We start from the raw sequence: 18,080 nt of genomic DNA, 5'->3' as shown, positions 1-18,080 counted from the left end.
TCAGCACAGCTGAGCTCACCATCACCATATGTCCTCTGGGTGCCGGCAGACGTGGGACTGCATTGCTACACAGCAGCAGCTGCTAACTGCCTTTTGGCGGTAGACGGTGCAGTAGACTGGTAGCCTTCATCGGCGATCTGGGTGCTGGCAGCCGTGGGGCTTGCCTTTTGGCAGTAAATGGTGTATTATGACTGTTAGCCGGCCTATTACAAGTCGGGTCATCGCACGTTAGCAGAGTCTTCCCTGAGCAGCAGCTCGTACAATAGGCCTGAAGACCATCGTCATACACCGCCCAGTATTTGCTGCCAAGCACCCAGAAAGATGCCGAGGGCTATCAGTCACGCTGCACCGTCGTCTTAAGATGTAAAAAATAGATTTTCTCTGTATTCATTTGCTTCCCCCTCCCTCCGTCAACAGGGTTTTCAGTTTAATCTTTGGGGGGGACCAGTCTGTGACAGTTGTTTGTGTCTCTCCCTGATGCACAGCCACCGTTCTTTATTTTAATTCCCTGTGCCTGTACGCCATGTCGTCACTCGGCCCCCCTCCCTCCTTCCCCTAGGCCGTCAGATACTACGTTTGCGCCACAGCTCGAGCCGAGAAGCGGTTCGCGCCTTTTCTTTGAATTCTGGGTTGAGATCCCAATGCCCGGATGATGCAAAACAGTGTCGCGGGCGGTTCTGGGTACATGTCGTCAGGCCCCTCCCCCCTCGTCACAGCAACGGCAGACAATAGATTCGCGCCTTTTTACCTGGGTTACCTGTGCAGACAACATACCACGGCAAGCATGGAGCCCGCTCAGCTCAGCTGAGCTCACCGTCACCATATGTCCTCTGGGTGCCGGCAGACGTGGGACTGCATTGCTACACAGCAGCAGCTGCTAACTGCCTTTTGGCGGTAGACGGTGTAGCATGAGTGATAGCCGTGGGGCTGGCAGCCGTAGTGCTGCATTGCACCAGCCCCTTGCAGGCGATGGTATATTATGACTGGTACCCGTCGTCGTTGTACTGGTATGGCTGTCAATCATGGCCACCTGGGCAGACATGCTACTGTTTCGATGATGACGGTTACCAGTCATAATATACTATTTTCTGCCAATTGCCCAATATTGTCTGCTAAGCACCCAGAAGAGGCCGAGGGCGATGCTGGGTGCTGGCGGACGTGGGGCTGGCAGACGTGGGGCTGCATTGCTACACAGCAGCAGCCCCTTGCCTTTTGGCAGATGATGGCATATTATGATTGGTACCCGTCATCGTCATACTGGTATGGCTGTCACTCATGCTGCAGCGTCGGCTGCCACCTTAAGATGTAAAAAATAGATTTGTTCTGTGTTCATTTGCTTCCCCTTCCTCCGTGAAATCAACGGCCTGCTAAGCCCAGGGTTTCCAGTTTAATCTTTGGGGGGACCATTCTGTGTGACAGTTGTTTGTGTTTCTCCCTGTTCCTGTACCTGTACGCCATGTCGTCACTCGGCCCTCCCTCCCTCCCGCCCTCCTTCTCCTCCATCAGATACTACTTTCGCGCCTTTTTTCTGACCAGGCGCCATAGCTAGCACTGGGATCATGGAGCCCGCTCAGATCACCGCGGCAATTATGAGCACTATGAACACCACGCGCATTGTCCTGGAGTACATGCAGAGCCAGAACATGCCAAGGCGAAACCCGGACCAGGCGAGGAGGCGATTGCAGCGCGGCGACGAGAGTGATGAGGAAATTGACATGGCCATAGACCTCTCACAAGGCACAGGCCCCAGCAATGTGGAAATCATGGTGTTACTGGGGCAGGTTGATACCGTGGAACGCCGATTCTGGGCCCGGGAAACAAGCACAGACTGGTGGGACCGCATCGTGCTGCAGGTATGGGACGATTCCCAGTGGCTGCGAAACTTTCGCATGCGTAAGGGCACTTTCATGGAACTTTGTGACTTGCTTTCCCCTGCCCTGAAACGCCAGGATACCAAGATGAGAGCAGCCCTCACAGTTGAGAAGCGAGTGGCAATAGCCCTGTGGAAGCTTGCAACGCCAGACAGCTACCGGTCAGTCGGGAATCAATTTGGAGTGGGCAAATCTACTGTGGGGGCTGCTGTGATCCAATTTGCCAGGGCAATGAAAGACCTGGTGATAGCAAGGGTAGTGACTCTGGGCAACGTGCAGTCAATAGTGGATGGTTTTGCTGAAATGGGATTCCCAAACTGTGGCGGGGCCATAGACGGAACCCATATCCCTATCTTGTCACCGGAGCACCAAGCCACCGACTACATAAACCGCAAGGGGTACTTTTCAATGCTGCTGCAAGCCCTGGTGGATCACAAGGGACGTTTCACCAACATCAACGTGGGATGGCCGGGAAAGGTACATGATGCTCGCGTCTTCAGGAACTCTGCTCTGTTTCGAAAGCTGGAGGAAGGGACTTTCTTCCCGGACCAGAAAGTGACCATTGGGGATGTTGAAATGCCTATCGTGATCCTTGGGGACCCAGCCTACCCCTTAATGCCATGGCTCATGAAGCCATACACAGGCAGCCTGGACAGGAGTCAGGACCTGTTCAACTACAGGCTGAGCAAGTGCCGAATGGTGGTGGAATGTGCATTTGGACGTTTAAAAGCGCGCTGGCGCAGCTTACTGACTCGCTCAGACCTCAGCGAAAAGAATATCCCCATTGTTATTGCTGCTTGCTGTGCGCTCCACAATATCTGTGAGAGTAAGGGGGAGACCTTTATGGCGGGGTGGGAGGTTGAGGCAACTCGCCTGGCCGCTGATTACGCGCAGCCAGACACCAGGGCGGTTAGAGGAGCACAGCAGGGCGCGGTGCGCATCAGAGAAGCTTTGAAAACGAGTTTTGTGACTGGCCAGGCTACTGTGTGAAACTTCTGTTTGTTTCTCCTTGATGAACCCTCCAACCCCCCCCCCCCCCCCCCGACCCGGTTCACTCTACTTCCCTGTAAACCAACCACCCCACCCCACCCTCCCCTCCCCTCCCGCTTGCAGAGGCAATAAAGTCATTGTTTTTTCACATTCATGCATTCTTTATTAGTTCCTTACAGAGGTAGGGGGATAATTGCCAAGGTAGCAGGGATGGGTGGGGGAGGAGGGATGGAAAAGGACACACTGCATTTTAAAACTTTAACTCTTATTGAAGCCCAGCCTTCTGATGCTTGGGCGATCATCTGGGGTGGAGTGACTGGGTGGACGGAGGCCCCCCCACCGTGTTCTTGGGCGTCTGGGTGACGAGGCTATGGAACTTGGGGAGGAGGGCTGTTGGTTACACAGGGGCTGTAGCGGCGGTCTCTGCTCCTGCTGCCTTTCCTGCAACTCAACCATACGCTCGAGCATATCACTTTGATGCTCCAGCAGACGGAGCATTGCCTCTTGCCGTCTGTCTGCAAGCTGACGCCACCTATCGTCTTCAGCCCGCCACCTCTCCTCTCGTTCATGTTGGACTTTTCTCATCTCCGACATTGACTGCCTCCACGCATTCTGCTGTGCTCTATCAGCGTGGGAGGACATCTGCAGCTCCGTGAACATCTCGTCCCTCATCTTACGTTTTCTCTTTCTAATGTTCACGAGCCTCTGCGAAGGAGAAACATTTGCAGCTGGTGGAGGAGAAGGGAGAGGTGGTTAAAAAAGACACATTTTAGGGAACAATGGGTACACTCTTTCATTACAAGGTCGCATATTTCGGCTTGCAGGCAGCCATCGTAGGCCACAGTGTTTTGGCTTATTTAACCTTCTTAACATGCGGGAAAGGTTGCAAACAGCAGCGCATTTCCCATCTCAAGGATGAATTGGGTTGTCCATTTAAAATGGGGTTTCAATGTAAAAGGAGGGGGCTGCGGTTTCCCGGTTAACATGCGGCACAAACACAAGTAAACCACCCCCCCACACACACACACACACGATTCTCTGGGATGATCACTTCACCCCTCCCCCCCACCGCGTGGTTAACAGCGGGGAACATTTCTGGTCCGAATAGCAGGAACGGGCGCCTCTGAATGTCCCCCTTAATAAAATCACCCCATTTCAACCAGGAGAGCTTTCTGGAGATGTCCCTGGAGGATTTCCGCTCCATCCCCATACACGTTAACAGACTTGCTTGCTTTTTTTTGTAATGTTTACAAATATTTACAAAGTTACACTCACCAGAGGTCTCCTGTGTGCCCTGAGGGTCTTGGGTGAGTTCGGGGGTTACTGGTTCCAGGTCCAGTGTCACAAACATATCCTGGCTGTTGGGGAAACCGGTTTCTCCGCTTCCTTGCTGCTGTGAGCTACCTACAGTACCTCCATCGTCATCTTCCTCGTTCCCCGAACCGTCTTCCCTGTGTGTTTCTCCAGTGAGAGAGTCATAGCACACGGTTGGGGTAGTGGTGGCTGCACCCCCTAGGATCGCATGCAGCTCCGCGTAGTAGCGGCAAGTTTGCGGCTCTGCCCCGGACCTTCCGTTTGCTTCTCTGGCTTTGTGGTAGGCTTGCCTTAGCTCCTTAATTTTCACGCGGCACTGCTGTGTGTCCCTGTTATGGCCTCGGTCCTTCATGGCCTTGGAGATCTTTTCTAATACTTTTCCATTTCTTTTACTGCTACGGAGTTCAGCTATCACTGCTTCATCTCCCCATATGGCGAGCAGATCTCGTACCTCCCGTTCGGTCCATGCTGGAGCTCTTTTGCGATCCTGGGAGGACTCCATGACGGTTACCTGTGCTGATGAGCTCTGCGTGGTCACCTGTGCTCTCCACGCTGGGCAAACAGGAAATGAAATTCAAACCTTCGCGGGTCTTTTCCTGTCTACCTGGTCAGTGCATCTGAGTTGAGAGCGCTGTCCAGAGCGGTCACAATGAAGCACTGTGGGATAGCTCCCGGAGGCCAATAACATCGAATTCCGTCCACACTACCCCAATTCCGACCCGCAAAGGCCGGTTTTATCGCTAATCCCCTCGTCGGAGGTGGTGTAAAGAAACCGGTTTAAAGGGTCCTTTAAGTCGAAAGAAAGGGCCTCGTTGTGTGGACGTGTCCAGGCTTAATTCGGTTTAACGCTGCTAAAGTCGACCTAAACCCGTAGTGTAGACCAGGCCTAAGTGTAGCACCTTACATTTGTCTTTGTTAAATTTCATTTTGTTGTCTATAGTCCAGTGCTCCAATTTATCAAGATCCCTTTGAATTTTAGCTCTGTCCTCCATCGGGTTGGCCACCCCCTAGCTTTGTGTCATCCAAAAATTTGATCAGTATGCTCTCTCTTCCTGTATCCAGGTAATTAATAAAGATGGTAAACAACACTGGACCCAGAACAGATCCCTGTGGAATCCCACTTGAGACCTCCTTTGAATCTGACATCATTCCATTATTAGTTACTCTTTGTTTGCAGTTGTTGAAAATCCTTTTCAGAGTCACTGATTTTCAGGGTAGTATGGAGTACCCCTATTCTGTAGGTATAGACTGCATTCCTTGTTCCTACATGTATGTTCGCATTTGGCTGCATTAAAACACATTTTGTTTAAATGGGTTCAAGTTACTAAGTGATCCAGATCACTCAATGTGACTGTCCTCTCCTCGTTATTTACAACTTCACCAATTTTTGGGTCATCCACAAATTTTTATCAGCACTGATTTTATATTTTCTTCCAGATGGTGGATGATGTTGAACAGCATAGGGCCCAGTTCCCATTGCTGTGAAACCCTACTAGAAATACCCCATTCCGTGATGTTTCCCCATTGACAACTACTTTTTGAGATTTGTCAGTTAGCCAGTTTAGTCCATTTAATGTGTGCTTGATGATATTGTACAGTGCTAATTTTTTAATCAGAATGTTATGTGGAACTAAGTTACACACCTTAGAAAAATTCAAGTTTAAGTATAGTATATCTATGCAGTTACCTTTAACAAAGAAACCTGTAATCTCCTCAAAGAATGAGATCAGGTTTGTCGATAACATTCAGAGGATTTCCATTTTTGGGACTTGAGCTGCCAGTATTTGACAGATTAAAACTGTCATACTTTAGCTTTCAAGATGTTTTGATAGGTGCTTTGAAAATGAGGTTTCCCTAAGTAATTTTGGAGCACAAGCACTATTGATTTTCAATTGGTGAGTGCTCCTAAGGGACTTAGGTGCTTTTGAAAATTCCACTCTTTGTGCTTTACATTCTTTGTAAAAGGGAATTCGACATTATGCTCTAAGGGCCCGTGAATCCTGTTTCTACATGACTGATGTAAGGAAGGGGAAAAAAGTTATGAAATTCATATTAACATCATCATTGATAGTCATCATCATTGTTTCTTTTACATATTTTATTTTGCAGAAAGATTTATACTCTGGTATCAATGAGAAACTTTTGGACAAAAAGCCAAGTAGGGAACATGAACTGGGTAAGCATTAAGCTATCTCAGCTACAGCATAATGTTTAATATTCCTGTGCTATTATACTTGGAGCTGTTAAAGCTATAGTGAAGGCTGCACAAATCTTTCTATTACATCTCCAGTTTTATAATTTCCCCAAACTTCTGCTTTTGTAGTGTAATGCTTCCAGCATTTGCTTGTGTTAGAGGGTACTTTTTCATTTTAAACTTTCAAAGGGTTCCCCTGTTTACTAGGACAACATGAATGGAAGGTAATAAATGGTAGTAATTGCCATTTTTTACTATTTAAAAACATTCAATCTTTTCTGAAATGTGGTATCTCAAGCTGGAAAACAGGTATCATATCTACATGCCTGGCACTGCTGTCTGTAAAATTGAGCTTTTTGTTCATACCTAAAATTACACAAAAAGAACAGGAGTACTTGTGGCACCTTAGAGACTAACAGATTTATCAGAGCATAAGCTTTCATGGACTACAGCCCATTTCTTCAGATGCATCCGAAGAAGTGGGCTGTAGTCCACGAAAGCTTATGCTCTAATAAATCTGTTAGTCTCTAAGGTGCCACAAGTACTCCTGTTCTTTTTGCGGATACAGACTAACATGGCTGCTACTCTGAAACCTAACATTACACAGTGCTTTGAGATATGCAAGTGAAAAAGGAATACCAGTATGCAAATACAAAACATTATTATTAGCCACATTTTAAAAACTGGGTAATTCAACATGGAGAAGTTCAGTACCTTGACTGGGAAGTGCAGGTGAGCAGGGGTTGAGACAAGTATCAGAAATGGGTTCTTATCGAGGGTCTGACACTGCCTTGGTGGGCTGTTTTATTAGCACTTTGTACTCATGTTTGGTAGGATTAGTTTCTTATACATGAATGGAATATCTAGTAAAATACATATAGTCTGTGGCTTGGTGTGCCATGAATGATGTAGGCTGTTAGCTTCGGTTATCCTGTTTGTAAACAGGGCTACTCCTGCATACCCACATCCACAATCAGTTTTGAAAAAAAAAAAAAAAAAGGAAGAACACCGTAAATGCCTGCTTCCATATGTAGGTGCATGATAATTCTATTCAAAATACGATGTCTCAACACTCGATTAGCTCTGTACATGTATGCTGAAAAAGGTGGAATGTGATCTCATTTGTGATGTGTGTGTGTCGCAAGGTGCCTGGCTCCTTTAAGAGGGCAGAGGCCTCGTTCACCTGTGACTAGAGAGAGCAGTAGTTAAGAGCTGCTGGTGAAGAGAGAACTGGTGAGAGCTATTGAGAGACGAGAGATCTCTCTGCAGTGTTCAGCTGACCAGGCCCCCTTTACCTGCAAGTCTTACCCCTGCTGAGCTCCCTCTCATGGGAACTTCCCTCCAGAATTGACCTGGGCTTTTTCCTGGGCTTGGCCTGCCCTGACTGAACTGGTTCTCCCCCTTCACTTAGGGTCCTCTATACAAGCCTCCTGCACAGCAGGGCTGCCCAGCCCTGACCAGTTCTCCCCAACAGCTCACGTCTGCAGCACTCCCCCGAACAGCTCTCATCCATTCTCTCTGCAGTAACGCTCTCTGCCAGCTCACAACTACTGCTCTGTCTGGTCTCATGCAGCTCTCTCTAGGCAACTCTCACCTGATCCCCTTTCTCAACTGCTAGATACCCCCACTACACTCTGTTAGCATGTTAGCTCCATGAGAACTAACATGGGCATGTCTGGAAGTGTAAACGTCCCCTTAAAAGGACCAGTCACCCTTCTGATAAAGTGATTGTGGACTATGATAGGGTACATGTGGAAAGAGGCAGGGCCCTTATTCATGTCCATGACAATGCAATCCGAGTGCAATTCACTCCTTTGTGGATGGCCAGTGCCAGGTCTATGCACTACCTAAGTCCTGAGAATGTAAGTGGAAACTCAGTGGTGCATAAGCTTTCCGCTGGTGTTCTACAGTAGAATAAATGTCACTGGGTGCATATACTGTGCAGCATGGAGGTTTTTATTGCTATCTAACAAATAAATCCAAATTAATGTACTGGTAATTTCTTTGTTTTGTTAAATTTCTGTTTTTAAATACTGAGGAAATTCCATACTAAAAATTAAAATAAAATAATGTTTGTAATCAGGCGCAGACTCACCCCTGCGGCGCCTCCTGCTGGTTGTCTCAGGAATTAGCTCACCAGTCATCAGAGCGCCCTCTGCAGGCCAGGTGTGCCGCCTGTCGTTGGCCCCCCGTGTCCCTCCCGGACCCTAGTGCCCTTGGCTTGGGTGTTGCCCCCCTGGCAGTACCCCACTCTCTCTGGGTCTCCCCATCCAGGGGAACCCCCATGTCACCTCAGTCATGGCTACTGCCAGTCACCATCTAGCCCCCATGCCCTGGGGTGGACTGCAGTCTATCAGCCAATCATCACAGGCAACAAGGGATTTGGACTGGCTGCCTTTACCCACCCTCAGGCTGCCCCTCTGCAACCCCAATACCTATGTGGGCCTAGGACCAGGCCAGCAACTCCCCAGGCTGCAGGGCCTAAGGCTTCCCTGCCCCAAGGCCTTTCCCCAGCCCTGCCTCACTCTAGGTCCCCGGTGAGTTCCCCAGCAGCCAGGCCTGTCTCTCTCTCCAGTCAGAGTGGGACTCTTCAGCTTCTGGCTGCCCTGGCCTTCTTATAAGATCGAGTTGCTCTGTTTGGGGCATGGCCCCAGCTGCAGCCACTTCCCCAGTCAGCCAGGGTTTTGCTCCTCTCCCCAGCCCTCCACAGGGCTTTTCCAACTCCTTCAGGGCTGGCGTGGGTGTTCATCCTGCTACACACACACCCAGTCACGATCCCACACCCGGGAGAAGGGGGTGGTCCCCTAGCTTGTGCAGCCCGGACATGTCTGGCTAGCCGCGCTTGCTTCTCCTCGGCCTCCTTTAGTTTCCAGGCCAGACCTTCCCTTTCCTGGCGGGCCTTTCGGAGCTCCGCCTCCGCTGTCTGGCGGGCCTCTTCCGCAGCCTCCAGCCACGCCCATAGACCCGAGTACCCCAGGCCCTCTTCCTTCTGAGTCTGGGTCCCCACGGCGACCTTCTCCACACCAGCCTGGGTCCCGGCCTCTTGCTGGGCCCCCTCTGTCCCTACTCCCCGGCTGAAGACCTGCCTAGCGACGGTCTGGGTCCCGACCTCCCACGGGGTCCCCTCCATCCTGGAGGTCGCCTTCACCAGCTTCTCACGCTTCAACCCATCCGGGTCTCCAGGCACCTCCATCGGTCGTGCCTCAGCTCCCCTAAGGGGGCAATGCCTCCTTACGTGGCCCAGTTCACTGCAGCCCCAGCAGGCTCCCTGCCTCTTGGCTACCTTGGACCTTCTGGGGTCCCGCCCCCTCACCGGGGGTGACTGGGACCCACTGCCTTGGGCCTGGGCATGCCCACTGCAGGTGCCCTCGTCACCCACAGGCCCAACATGTCCTCAGCCGCCTGGGTTCCCTCTCCCAGCGGATTAGCTGTGGGACTTGTCCCTGTCCCTGTTTGTGGGGCGGTGCCCTGCCCCCGGCCAAATAGAGACAATCCCTCTTTACATGTCCCTGCCTTCTGCATGTATAAGAAGTCTTTCTCCTTCGCCACTTCTGCCGGAGGATCTTTGCCAGGGTCCGCTGCTCATCCACCAGCTGGCCCAACTGCTTGTGAAGGGCCCACTGCACCTCCCATAATCTCTGTGGGTGATCAGCCCCCTTCGTCCAGGGTGCTGACGCCTGTCCCCAATCAGGGTTAACCCCTCGGGCCTCTGCAAAATACACCCCAGTATACCAGAGTTCCATTGTCCCCTTCCAAAGTCTCTGGGCAATAATCCTGCTGTCTGTGCTCTAGCCCCTTGTGTCAGGGGCAGACTGCTCCTGTCCGCATTCTCCACCACTTGTAATCAGGCGCAGACTCACCCCTGTGGCGCCTCCTGCTGGTCATCTTGGGAATTAGCTCACCAGTCATTTGAGCGCCCTCTGCAGGCCAGGTGTCCCATCTGTCATTGGTCCCTGTGTCCCTTCTGGACCCTGGTGCCCTTGGCTTGTGTGTTGCCCCCCTGGCAGTACCCCACTCTCTCTCTGGGTCTCCCCACCCAGAGGAACTCCCACTCCCTGTCCCCACATTGCCTCAGACATGACTATTGCCAGTCACCATCTAACCCCCACACCCTGGGGCGGACTGCAGTCTATCAGCCAATCATCACAGGCAACAAGGGATTTGGACTGGCTGCCTTTACCCACCCTCAGGCTGCCCCTCTGCAACCCCAATACCTATGAAGGCCTAGGACCAGGACCAGGCCCTGCAGCCTAGGGAGTTACTGGCCTAAGGCTTCCCTGCCCCAAGGCCTTTCCCCAGCCCTGCCTCACTCTAGGTCGCCAGTGAGTTCCCCAGCAGCCAGGTCGGTCGGTCGGTCGGTCTGTCCAGTCAGAGTGAGACTCCTCAGCTTCTGGCTGCCCTGGCCTTCTTATAAGGCCAAGTTGCTCTGTTTGGGGCATGGCCCCAGCTGCAGCCACTTCCCCCAATCAGCCGGGGTTTTGCTCCCTTCCCCAGCCCCAGCCCTCTATAGGGCTTTTCCAACCCCTTCAGGGCTGGAGTGGGTGTTCTCCCTGCTACAATGTTAAAGTTGCAAAATGAAGCACCCCTTACTTTATATCCTTGTTTTTGTGTGTACAGTCTGTTTACCTTGATTTTATATATATGAATGGGTTAATGTAACCACCAATCCCATAATATATAGAAAACCATAGAAAAGTCCTTAACCTTTCCTTCTTGCCTAATAGAAAAACCAATTTCTGGGTGAAAATATTGATAAAACAGTGAAATAATGAAATAGAAAATGTCCATTCTCTGCCTTTAGTAGATGCTCCAGGCCAGGTAAGCAAATCAATAACCTTTTCTTCTCCACCTCAGGCCAGTCCCCCTTGCCCAGAAGAAGCAGCAGCATCAATGACAAACTTTCCTTATATGCCTCTGGTGAGTATTCCCTACAAGCAACCAGCAGCACCATTGGTGATCTTTCCATCTCTGCCTCCATGGAGCACAGTGAAGAAGCAGTCAGTAGCAGCACTAGCAAACTCCCCATTTCATCCTCTGGTAAGTGGTTCTCCGTTATGGAAGGCTGCTAGTCTCTACCATAGGTACAGTTGAAACAAAGTTTCCATTAGAAGCCCAATTTTGATACCCACTTGTTCACACTTAATATTACCAAATCTGCCTTAAATATCACAGTATAAATATTCAAAAGCATGATACGTGTTAAGGTGTCACTTTTCTTAACCATCACAAACTCTTGTATTTCAATAACCGTGATATAACTTTTGAACAACTATAAAATTAATGTTATATTGTATTTGGAAGTTGCTAAATTCTGATGTCTTTGTTTCCATAGAAACTAATATATTTCCTAAAGCAAAGTGAGAGAAAGTCTCACAAATGAAAAAATAAATGGCATAAACTATGAAGTGGCATGGTTTAGTACAGATATTTTATTTCCATGTGATTTATGAATATTCTGTAAAACTCACTCATTGTTCTGTGTTAGTACAGAGGGACCATAGGGACCATGGCTGGAAGCTCCTCTGAGCTACCACAATACAAATAAATAATAATGACTTCTCCCTTGTGAGTAACACACTCATCCCAAACTCATCGCAGTAAACTTTTTTTTATCCCTCCCAAATATCACATTTTCTATATATAATATTTAGAAATTTGAAATTTATTCTTATTTTTCCCCAGAAGCTAATCTCGCTAGTCGACCTTCAATTAATGGAAAAGTTTTTACAATAACTTCACTCTCCTCAGTGGTCTCTCAACAGGGCTTTGATGAGATTGCTAATAATGTCACAGATGAGAAAAGAAAATCTCTTCAGGTATGAAATGATTGCACTTACTTTTAGCTTTATATTTGAGATCAGTAACAGATTGTTGGAAGCGTGTCACTGTTTCATGTATTAAATGCATTGTTATGCAGGAATCACACTACTGTATCCTGTATAGTCTTAAATGTTCTTTTTCTTAGCACGCAGGTCGTGTTCAGTCTTTGAAGAAATGCTGTATTTGTGTTAGTTTTGTGATGCATGTTTGTTCGGGAGGAAGCTGATGCAAACAGCATGAGAGTTTGCTTGCTGCCCTAATCTCTCTAACTAAGGTCAATTCTTGTGGCAGTGTTGCTCATGGTAATCAGGCATTGATGATTCCTGAAACAGGGTTTGCTTGTATGTTCTTTGTGACCACTTCTGTTCAAGGATTCATGTATATAGTGTAAATAAGTCACACTAAGAATATACCCAGGTTCCATGTTGTAGGTTTGCTTCCTATTGGAGGAGAAATCAGCAAGGCCCCTAAATCTGTTGCTGATTGGCTGAGAGTTGACAGTATGTTCTCCAAAGGACTTGGTGCAACAGATCTGCATTCTGTTGATTTTGTCTATGGCTCCTGATGGGTCAGATTATAATAGTTCAGGGGTTCTCAGACTTGATTGCACTGTAACCTCCTTCTGACCACAAAAATTACTACATGATCCAGGAGGGGGGACTGAAGCCTGAGCTCGCCCAAGCCCTGCCACCCTGGGGAGGTGTAGGGAGGAGCCAAAGCTGAAGCGCAAGGGCTTCTGCCCTGAAAAGGGGGCCTGTAGCCCGAGCCCTGTTGCCAGGGGCCGAAGCCAAAGCCCAAGCCCCACCACTTGGGGCCTGGCTCAGGCTTTGGCTTTGGCCCCAGGCCTCAGCAAATCTAACATTATCCCTGGTAACCCCATTAAAACAGGGTCACAACCCACTTTGGGGTCCCAACCCACAGTTTGAGAACTGCTGGATTCGTTCAAAGTTCTGAGGCAACACTTCAGGAAGGTATTGATATGAACAGGATGTTGAGCTATGCATTCTGCGGGGATAAAGACATTTGGAGAATCTCCCTAGTCATTTGTAACTTTGGGGAACAGGTCTATCAAGGAATCTATGTCTAGTCACTCTACATTCAGATTTATCTGATAGCTGTTGTGTTTTAATCTGGGGATTTGTTGGCCCATTATCCTAGACAGATGGTAGCTCTGATGACATTGTGTCACCAATGTGGCAATTACCCAATACTCCCGTGAGAGAGGATACAGAAGATCTGAGGAAAGAACCTGTTCAGACTTAAAACTCTACCTCTTTTGGGGTTTCCCTCTTACAAGACACTATTGAAAGGCAAAGTCATTACCCTTTTTTGTTTGGAAACAATAGAAAGAATTTCTAATTAGTACAAGAGCAGATATTTTATTCCCAATGTTTTTTTATCCCCAGAATGAAGGGTCATTTTAGACCCTTTCTGGATCTTCAGAACCTCATTAAATCTCTTAGTAGGGGGAAGTTCCATAGCGGGATTCTCCGCTCTATAGTCCCCTTGCTAAGCAGTTAGGATTGCTTTGGAGCTCTCGACCTTCTGAATGCCTACTTTTACATCTCTATGAGCTAGCTCAGAGAAAACATCTTAAGTTTATTCTTGGAACTGACCACTTCCAATAGAAGGCCAGACCCTTCAGGCTGGCTTCTTCCTCAGAGGTTTTAACAAAGTGCACATCCGAGATGGCTGCCTACTTTTTAAAACGGTGTTTCCAAGTATTTCCTTACTTTGATTACTGTAAATGGATTCTACTCTGGGAGTTATGCAAGCTCTATGGGCTGCTTGCTCCCATTTTGAGACTCTGAGTCTACACTCACATTTTAATGTTCATTGGAATTAGGGGAATTCAGATTCTGATTTCAATCTACCTAGGTTTTTTGCAGCCCATTGTCCCACATGTTGACATTGGAGGGCATTCTGGGTCCTGACATTGGAGTTAATCTTCTACTGGTCTAGTTTCTATGCAGAGTTAGAATTGGATAAGCACTTTTTGAGGTAAACAAAAGGTGCATTCTATTAATCTGTCACAATTAATGATACAGTTTTTTAAATTTGAAAACCAGAAGAGCCCATAAGTATTAATTCCTAATGCATTCAAGGTATATTTGATGCCTATACATAGCACAGTGATATCTATCATTAAAATTTTTGAACGGAAACATTTCTCAATATATCATTGCACTTAAGACTTTTCTTTTGCTCTATGCAACCACACTGAAAAACTAACATTTTTCTTAAATATTGTAGAAACAAGAAGTGCTAGAGACCAACATGGAATTGCAGGAGCATGATTATCAAAGGGAAGAACATGGAAGTCATGAAGAGGGCCTAGGTGAGCTGTTATCTGAATACCAAGAAATTAAAAACCAAGATATATATAAGCATAAGATAATATGTACAGTAACTGGAACTGCCTTTGCCTCTGCTTGCTGATATGGTTACTTTACTACCACTTCCAAAATGCCACCCTTTTCTGGCATCTCATGTAAAGGAATTCCTCAACCAGTGAAAAGAGCTGAAGACTGATTGGGGCTACTTCTCCTTTTATATCTTCCTAATCCAGTATGAGGGGAGTATGGCCAAGAAGCCCCAGTGGACTCTTCCGTCTACATGATTCCTACCTGTGCACTAGGGACATGCATATGCCAAAAGTATAGGTCATGTGTGACAGGTTGGGGATAAGTCTGTGTCCAATTATGAATTACATTTTGTTTAGTGAACACCAGTTTTAACTGTAATATTCATTGTGGATTAGAGAACTCATTCTGTAGCAGAGTCTGGACTACTGGACGGACTGTCTGAGAAGCACAGTCAGAGCAATCAAGAGCCATCAACATTTAATGGCTCTTCCCTACTGCAAGAATGGTATTCTACAATAGGGCCGTTAACTTCAAATGACTATCTACACAGCAGCTGATGAGTGGTGGGGTGGATCTTGAACCTCTCCACAGCTTGGAGCACATGGGAAAACAGGGGACAGAGTACGTTTTAAAAGAGGTGCATTGCTAACAAGGGAGTCTGACCAATGCCAAAAGCAAAGGAGCCCAGGTCAAGCAGGCAAGAAGAGCTGCCTGGCCTAAGGACTCTGACCAAACCAAGGATTCACAGGAGGGATGAATTCAGACCAGGGGGATTGCATTCAGGATTTTATTGTTTTCCCATAGATCTGTAGCTCTCTAGTGTTGTTTGTGTAAAGTGTCTGTGGATAAGAAATTCCTTTGCTAAGCCTGTGTCCCTTACTGTACCACCACATTGTCCCGAAAGGGGTAACTTAGGGCATGGCTATACTTGCAGATGTAGAGCGCTTTGAGTTAAACCAGCCTTCGGAGAGCGCAGTAGGGAAAGCGCTGCAGTCTGTCCACACTGACAGCTGCAAGCGCACTGGCGTGGTCACATTTGCGGCCCTTGCAGCGGCGCTGGGAGCGGTGCATTATGGGCAGCTATCCCACAGAACACCTATTCCCATTCTGGCGCTGTGGCTTGTGGGAAGGAGGCAGCGGGTGCAGGGCATTCTGGGTCCTGTCCGAACATCCCATGATGCATTGGTTTGCATCCCAGCAATCCCTCTGCTTCCGTCCACATTTGGCACCATCTTTCAACGTTTTTTGTGCTGCGCATTCTGTCTTCCCTTTTGGTCTGCAGGAATGGAGCCCGAACTTCTAAGGAATATGCTGACGAGTCTCGCCAGCATGTCACGTTTGGCAGTCGAGTTACTCCTTAAGATCCAAACTGACAGTTAGGACTCCCAACGATGATATCGAGTAACGCATACGACACGAGATTACTTGTGGCATTCACGGACATGCTCACCACTGTGGAATGCCACTTTTGGGCCCGGGAAACAAGCACTGAGTGGTGGGATCACATCATCATGCAAGTCTGGGATGACGAGCAGTGGTTGCAGAACTTTTGGATGACAAAAGCCACTTTCATGGGACTGTGTGATGAGCTCGCCCCCACCCTGCGGCGCAAGGACACGAGATTGAGAGCTGCCCTGATGGTGGAGACGTGGGTGGCTATTGCAATCTGGAAGCTGGCAATTCCAGACATCTACCAATCAGTCGCTAACCAGTTTGGAGTGGGAAATTCTACCATTGGAATCATGCTGATGCAAGTTTGCAGGGCCATTAATCACATCCTGCTCAGAAGAACCATGATTATGGGTAATGTGCATGACGTTGTGGCTGGCTTTCCACAAATGGGTTTCCCTAACTGCAGAGGGGCGATAGATGGGACTCATATTCTAATTCTGGCACCAGTCCACCTAGCCTCCAAGTACATTAATCAGAAGGGGTATTTCTCTATGGTTCTCCAGGTGCTTGTGGATCACCATGGCCATTTCATTGACATTAACACAGGCTGGCCTAGAAAGGTGCATGACGCACGCATCTTTCAGAACACTGGCCTGTTTAGGAAGTTGCAAGCTGGGATTTTTTTCCCCAGACCAGAAGATCACCATAGGTGAAGTCAAAATGCCCATTGTGATCCTTGGAGACCCTGCTTACCCTTTAATGCCGTGGCTCATGAAACCCTACACAGGGAGCCTTGACAGAAGCAAGGAGCGGTTCAACAACAGGCTGAGCCGGTGCAGAATGACTGTGGAATGCGCTTTTGGCCGCTTAAAGAACTGCTGGTGCTCTCTATATGGGAAGCTGGACCTGGCCAATGACAGCATCCCCATGGTTATATCTACGTGCTGTACCCTCCATAACATTTGTGAAGGGAAGGGTGAAAGCTTCACTCAGGCATGGACCTCGGAGGTCCAACACCTGGAGGCTGAATTTGAACAGCCAGAGAGCAGGGCTATTAGAGGGGCCCAGCGTGGGGCTGCAAGGATTAGGGATGCCTTGAGGGAGCAATTTGAGGCTGAAAGCCACCAGTAATGTCCAATGTTAGTAGGAATCTGTGTTTGCTACGCTGACTTGCAGTGCCTGTTGCTTTCCTGGGCTAAGGTATCTTTTATAAAGAATGTTTTCAAAGCCAAAAAATCCATTTATTGAAAAGAAAATTCATTTATTGAAAAGAAACACAACTGCTTGGGAAAAAGAAAGGGCAAGGGGGTGGGGTGGGGAACGGTACAATCACAGATTTGCGTATGTCCTGTTATCATACTCAGCCTTCCCGTCTGGAGTGCTGTGCAATGAGTCCTGCACTTCAGGATGGCTATACTGCATAGTGATGGGGGTTAGTGCAGTGGGTAAGGGTCAAAGTTTGCAGGGCTAGGTGGTGAAGCTACAGGTGTTGGAGGCATCTGGTGGTGAAAAGAACCCAGATGTTGGGGAAAGAGCATTGGAGGTGACATGGGGGCACAAGGGAAAGAGTTTTGGGCAAGGGCTGCGGGGGGTAGGGAGGCACGGTAGTGCTCCGCCTGCATGGCTACGAGCACCTGGATCGAGTCCACTTGGCGCTCCATGATGCTTATCAGCCAATCCGTGCTTTGCTGCCAGAGCTCCACGCTTTTGTGCCGGCAATCTGAATTCTGCTGGCGGATCCTCCTTTCACTCTCCCTCCACTCCTGTGCTTTTAGATTCTCGTTAAGTGACTGCTGCATTACTTCATGCAGCATCTCTTCTTTGCTTCTACGTGGCCTCTTCCTGATTCTTTGCAGTCTCTTGACCAGTAATTGGATGGCTGAAATCTCAGAATTGCATCTGTAAAGGCAAAATGCAACACTTAACAGAGGCAGCATTGTTCACACCAGACAGAGTAATGATTCCCCCGTACTTAAGAAGGGCAAGCACAGTCTACACAATAGCATAATTTGCCCATCCCAAAGCGAGCGTACATAACCCACAGGATCCCCCAAATGGTGTGTAAGCATAGGGTCCAGGGGGGCAGATTGTTTCATGGCTGCGCTGTCCTCTGGGTTTCTGTGCCTTGGGGAG

The sequence above is a fragment of the Trachemys scripta genome, chromosome 9 (assembly GCF_013100865.1).
Source record: "Trachemys scripta elegans isolate TJP31775 chromosome 9, CAS_Tse_1.0, whole genome shotgun sequence".
Lineage (NCBI taxonomy): Eukaryota > Metazoa > Chordata > Testudines > Emydidae > Trachemys > Trachemys scripta.
Note: the sequence above shows the minus strand (reverse complement) of the source record.